Source organism: Artibeus jamaicensis, unplaced genomic scaffold (genome assembly GCF_021234435.1).
Source record: "Artibeus jamaicensis isolate MK-2021 breed Jamaican fruit bat unplaced genomic scaffold, CSHL_Jam_final scaffold_612, whole genome shotgun sequence".
Taxonomy (NCBI): Eukaryota; Metazoa; Chordata; class Mammalia; order Chiroptera; family Phyllostomidae; genus Artibeus; species Artibeus jamaicensis.
The window spans coordinates 13,386,728-13,393,185 of record NW_026522049.1 but is presented as its reverse complement, the minus strand read 5'-3'; the positions used below and the strand labels follow the sequence as shown (position 1 = coordinate 13,393,185).

Sequence of the window (6,458 nt, the reverse complement as noted above, 5' to 3'; positions counted from 1 at the left end):
TATGCCTCTGGGTGTCTTGCTGCCACGATTCTTGATGCCTCTCCATGGTTACTGTCTCCATGGCCAAGTTACCTGAACTTGAATTTCTGGGAGGCTTTGAAGATTCTAAACAGAAGAGAGAATAATCTTTGTCTTGGAAGCTGGATCTTCCTTTGCGCTTGCCCATTACTTCTGACTTGTGGCTACTGTTTATGATACGGGCTAATATCACTGAGGAGTTTTTCAATCGAATATATTGGGGTGATATTGGTTAATAAAATTATATAGGTTTCGAGTGTACAATTCTATATCTGTGTATTGTATTGTGTGTTCACCATCCCAAGTCGAATCTTCTTCCATCAGCATTTATCTCCCCTTTACCCACACCTTCCTCCCCCACCCCTTCCCTCTGGTCATTACCATGCCTGTTGCCCATGTTCCCGAGTCTTTCTTTTTTTCCTTTGCTTAATCCCTTCACCCTTCTGGCCTCGCCCCCAGCCCTCCCCCCTTTGGCAGCCACCAGTGTGTTCTCTGTGTCCGTGAGTCTGTTTCTGTTTTGTCCACTAGTTTATTCTGTTCATCGGATCACACCTATGAGTGAAATCATTCGGTGCTTGTCTTTCTCCGACTGGCTTATTTCACTTCCATGTTCAGCCCTAATTCTTAGCCTGCCTGTCTCTTAGTGCCTTTTCCACTCCGCAGCCAGAGTCATCTGTCTCCTTCACACCTGCGTGTGTATGCCACCCTCTCCAGGGTCTCCTCTGCTCTCTCCTACCTGGGCGACCTTGAGCTGATTCCTCAGCTTCGCTGGGGCTCCGTTCTCTCCTCTGCAAAATGGGGCCGAGAGTCTCTGCACAACTGCCCAAGCAGGGATCCTGCTGCTACAGCCCCTGAATGACCGATGTCCGCTGCTTAAGCCCACCAGCAATTCCCCCTGGTAACTACCCCAAGGCCACCTGCTGGGTGATGCTGGGAGTTCCCAGGACACCTGTCTCACCTGCCTGCCAGCTGCAGGAGCCCATCTTCAGCCTTCCCTTCTACCTTCATGCCCATCAGTAAGTGACTGTCCCTCTGCACCCACCCCTGGGGCCTGGGTCACAGCTGTGCCCTTTGGCTGCTCCTGGGGGGTCGCCCCCAGGGTGCTGAATAAAGCAGACCTGGGTGGGGGGTCTGATGCTCCCCAGCACATACTGTTTCTTTCTCTCTCTTCCTCTCTCTCTAAAATAGCAATGAAAAAAAGAAAAGAAAAAAAGTCCTTGGGTGAGTATAACAAAAAAAAAAAAAAAAAAACAAGGACAGAAAAATTTGTTTTTACAGGGAGGTGGAAAATTTTCTTTTTTCAAGTAGTGAAATGAAACACCCTATACAGTCAGGCTGCTGTTTTCTGGCAACGCCTAATGTAACTAAGCCAACCCAGTATTCACTACACTTTCAAAAATGAAAACGAAATTGTGCTGATTTGCCACAAAGCAAGCCTTTGTTTTCCTGATGCAGCTATTTCTCAGGACAACACAGAAACGTTTGCCTTACCACATTGTTTGGTGATTGTTTGGCTTTTTAAAAGGGGCCGTGATCATCGATTAAAAGCTCCCGGAGCACTGAGTCAGCAAAGACAAGTTTTGAAAACAGTCGTAACTAGAAAGTGAGCAGCAGTGTTGACCCAAGGACACGGAAGCTTCTACTCAGGGTGAGTTTGGACTCCTGGTTTGTTACATCCCATGGGAAGGGCTGTGGAAAATCAAGTTCATCCAATGAACCAAGAGAGGTCCAAGTCCTAGGGCGGATGAGGTGCTCCACTCACAGGCTGGATGGAGCCTGACTGGTGATTTCTTGCACAAGAACGCCCCCTGGAAAGGAGGTACTAGCCCTGGCTCGTGTGGCTCAGTGGATTGTGTACAGGCCTGCAAACCAAAGGGTTGCTGATGTGATTCCCAGTCAGGGCACATGCCTGGGTCGAGGGCCAGGTCCCCAGTAGGGGGCCATGTAAGAAACAACCACACATTGATGTTTTTCTCCCTCTCTCCCTAACCCCATCGGGATATCTGTCTGCCCATTGGGTTGGCTTTTCTGTGTTTAGATCTATTCTGTGGAAACTGAAACTCGTTATAAGAGTCACGGAGTGAGTGTGAAGGAGAAATAAAATATGAGGTCAAAAGTTTGCACCTGAGTCTGGGTGCTGGGTGGCTCAGCATGGAACTGAGTTGGTTGGAGCACCAGCCCATGCAACCAAAAGGTTGTGGGTTTGGTCCCTGGTTGAGGCCCAAAGGGGAAGCAACCAATCGATGTCTCTCTCTCTCCACCCATCTCTCTCAAATCATTAAATATATTCTCAGATAAGGATTAAAAAAAAAAAAAACAGAGCGTGCACCTGCGTGGGAAGCCGATTTCTCTAGTCTGTATTTGTTTCTCCCTTTGTCTTTTGATGGCCTTCCAGGGCCTCCCCCGCCCCCCCCCAGCCCCAGCGGCTCCCAGAAGAAAAAAGACCTCTCCCATAAGAATACAAAACTCAGGATCCTTGTCTGTTCTATCACAGGCAAAACCACGTGAGAGAGTGTGACTAACCACGAGTCGTGACGAATAAGGAATACACGTCAGGCCTCTTCCCTGGTCCCTGGCACAGAGCCCCCTACCGGCGGCGTCCACCACCTGCAGCCCAACACAAAATTGTAAGTTTACTTAAAACATTGTGGTATTTTTCGTGAGTATGTGTCACAATATGTTTAATGCATGGCGCAAGACAACTTGTCTTCCAAAAGGTTGGACACCCCTGTGAGTGAAACCCCTGTGATTTCCGGGTCATGGGGCGGCCACGGTGCCTTGCGAAGCCCTCCTAAATCCCTCGGAATGTTCTGGCTGATAGGAGTGTCTCCCATTCTATTGCGGGGACCCTTGTGGGCTCCCCGGGGGGGGGGGGGGGGGGGGGGGCTCAGGATGGGGGCTGGTTGCCAGAAAGACAGAACCATGAGGAGAAGTTCGCAGTTTTCACCCTCCACCCCCACTCTTTGGAAAGAGGGTAGGAGGAGATTGATTAGCAACAGGTCATTCCTACATGGTGAAGGCTCCATAAATGTCCCTAAACGACAGCATGTCGGCGGTGCTCCAGTCGGGGGTGCTGGGAGGGGGTGCACCCCAACTGCAGGGGAGCAGAAGACCCGGTGCTAAGTGCTCTCCAGGATGTCACTCTGTGCACCTCTCCTTCTGACTGTCCATCCATGTCCTCTATACTGTCTGTTATAATAAACCAGTAAACGCAAGGAAAAGTCTCCCTGAGTTTTGCGAGCCATAATGTTACCAGGCAGGGGCCCAGCCCTGAGTGGGGCCGCCTGAGGCCAGCTGTAGTGAGTGGGTTCTTGACTTCGTGTGGCAAAGATTTCACAACATGAGTCCCGGTGACTGTGAGTGTCCGTTTATTGGGGACAGTGACACAGGAAGGGGCTTAGCATGGAAGAAGCAACAGGAGGGCCCAGGCTGGGCTGCCTTCGCTCGCTGGGAAGTCAGAGAAGAGGGGGCCTTGGGGACAGGTTCAGGGGGTCAGCCTGGGACAAGATGCTAATACCCAGTGCCTTCGAGTGTAGGAGACACATGCCTGTGAGGAAAGCAGTGGGGGCAGGAGAGGGGGAAGAGTATGGGGGCTGCTCCCACAGGGAGAGCACTGGGGTTGGGCCCTTGGTCTTGAGTTTTTCTCTCTCTGGCAGGCAGGAGTTTCAGGGACGGTCTCAGGGGGCAGTTTCAGAAGAATGCGCATCGGTTTCCAGGTGTGTCCCTGAGGGTTCTGGTTTTCACTGATTGGTCCGTGACTGAGCGGGTCTTTAGCCCTTGCAGGGGGTCCTGGCCCCGCCCACCCAGTTCTGCTGCTTTTCCAGTCCTGGGACTGAAGTGCAATTCAGGCTCAGCTGTCCTCTCTAGTCAGGTGACCTCTGGAATCTTGCTGTAAGTTGCTCAGCCAGTGTGTTTGGCTGTCTCAGTTTCCCTATCCCACTTGCCATGGAATTTTCCTAGCTCCTAGGTCCTCACTGTCCTGCTTCATTATAACGAATGATCAAACCTAGGGAGGGGTGGTGGAAATCTTCAGTTTAGAGCCAGTGGATCAGAAGCACAGGTGACATCGTGAGCTTTGTGACTGGCATCTGAAGACCGACTAAGTTCTGGGAGGCCAGGCCCCAGACCTGTGAAGTTGGCGCTCACTCCTGGTACTTAGGGCCAGCACCCAATTGCAGGACCCAAAGCTGGGTCTGCAGAGTTGGTAGGTTGGCTGGTGTGGGAACCGCCCCACAACACACACACATTTGGTGTCAGAGGTGTGGTAAGTGAAGGAAGTGTGTTTTTTCCTACAACTGTAACAAATTAGGCAAAGGTGAAATACTGTCATCTGTGAGGTGAAGCTTGGGCACATTGTGCTAAGCAAAAAAAGTCAGACAGAAAAGGGTAAGAATCACATGATTTCACTCAGAAGTGAGATATAGGACCGAAAGTAACACATGACCAAATAAGAAAAACAAGCAAAAACTCACAGATACAGACAATGGTATGGCGGTGACCACCGGGAAGTGGGAAGGGAATACTAGAAGGTAAATATGGTAAACACGGTGATGGAAGATGTGACTTTGGGCGGTGGGCACACAACGCAATAGGCAGACCGTGGAAGCATGGAATTATACATTTGAAAACTATGTAATTTTATTAACCGATGTCACCCCAATACATTTAATTTTCAGAAAAAGTCATAGGGGAAAGACATTAAGCAACGATGTATAAAAGCTGGGCTATGCTGTTATTACACAGCCTCAGCTTCTCTGCTGATACAGGAACTAGAAGTCATCATTGTCCCCAGAAATAACCTTTTCTCTCAAAGAAGCCATAGCCATATTGCTGGAGCGAGGCAAGTATCAGCGGTGGCTTCATTTGTAGAACTTCTCTCACAGTTGTCATTGTCACCTTTGGAAATAGACGCCTTTGTGTGAGTCAGCTGTTCCGACTTGGCTCTCGATTTGCTGCGCCTTAGTAATAGTCCAGATGGTGGCTGGGCGGGACCTCGGGCCGGTCAAGTGATGTCTCTCTCATCCCTTCTGACGAATCCTGGGGCCGCCCGAGACTTCGAATGTGCTGAGTTTTCTTAGATAAGCAACTCTGTGTCCAGATTACATGACTAAGTGTTTTGTTTTGTTTTGTTTTTTTAATTTAACCTTCCCGGGGAAAATAAAACACGACAGACTAAACTCTTCAAGAAAATACGATGGTTTTTACCGACACTAAATTGCAGAGCAGGCTTATAATATTTATTCCTCTGGGTTTACAATTCTTCATTTTACACTTAGAGCAAAAGAGGAAAGAGGTCACTTAAGTCTTATAATTACAATCTCTGCCAGGTTAAAAAAAAATCTAGATCATTGCAAGATTCAGCCATGGATATAAGTAGCAAATTGATATACAGGGTCCTGCTTGAGTGTGTTTGGTAGGGTGATAATAAGGCTGTACTAATTTATACTTTTAATTTGAACATTTCACCTACAACACCCTATGGTGTGCTCGAGTGTGATATTATGTTACAGAATGACATGCTCATGATTTTGTAACAGAAGAGTGTGTAATAATGAGGGGCGTTATTTGTGCCTGGCCGTGCATTAACTTGCCATAAAAAAAAAAAAATAGTGCCTGTTCTGTGATCTGTATACATACATATTATAGCTTGAATAAGATTCGTAAAACACAGTCTTGAAAAATGGCCATCAAGATGCTCAGACCTGAGATAGTCTAAAGTCATTTAGGCCAAGACACATAGTGATATTTTTAATCTTCTTAGTCAAAGGAAAGGTTGTGAACCCTACTGGTCTGCTACTCGCCAGATGTTCTATTTTCTATGTTCCCCAATATGAGACTTTCCCCTCCTGGCATCTGTCTGTTCTGTTTAATGGGAATTCCCTCTTACTCTCTCAGTGGGAGGACGGAGGGAGGGTGGGGGGCCACATCCGTATCTCCAGGGTCCCGGTCACCTGGCTCTGCCCAGGCCACAGCCGGTATTTCCCAACCTCATCACCAGAGGGACTGTGTTTTTGCCAACACATGCGTGACCACATGTCTGACTGTTCTGTCTCTTGACCACAGACCCTGTGATCACAGCACCACGGACTGAAGCCCTTGAATCCCTAACCCCCAACCCGGCATGTGGAGCATGGAGCAAGGATGTACGTGGGTTTGCTAAGTGGCTTGAAAAAAATTTTTTTAATTAAAAAAAAAAAGTAATATGGGGTCTTAGTGACTATAAGGGGGCAGCAAGGGTTACAAAGTTTTCAAATATATAGGCTGATGTGATTTCCACAGAAATACAAGGTAGCATTAAACTGCCAATTTTCTGTTTTTGTCTGTGTGAAGATGTTTTTTTTGAAAAAAAAAACAAACTATTTTACTTGCCGCTGGTATAATATATATGTTTTGTATCCTCACCTGAGGACATTTTTCATCGCTTTTAGAGAGAGAAGAAG

At 47.9% G+C, this 6,458-nt stretch overlaps 1 long non-coding RNA gene across 1 annotated transcript; it reads left to right on the top strand.

Moving 5' to 3' along the window:
• The first annotated feature begins 1,619 nt into the window (after positions 1 to 1,619).
• On the top strand, positions 1,620 to 6,176 carry LOC128626430 (uncharacterized). The gene is made up of 3 exons (XR_008390387.1): positions 1,620 to 1,666; positions 2,513 to 2,645; positions 6,082 to 6,176. It is a non-coding gene; the product is annotated as an uncharacterized LOC128626430 (long non-coding RNA).
• Positions 6,177 to 6,458: the final 282 nt, after the last annotated feature.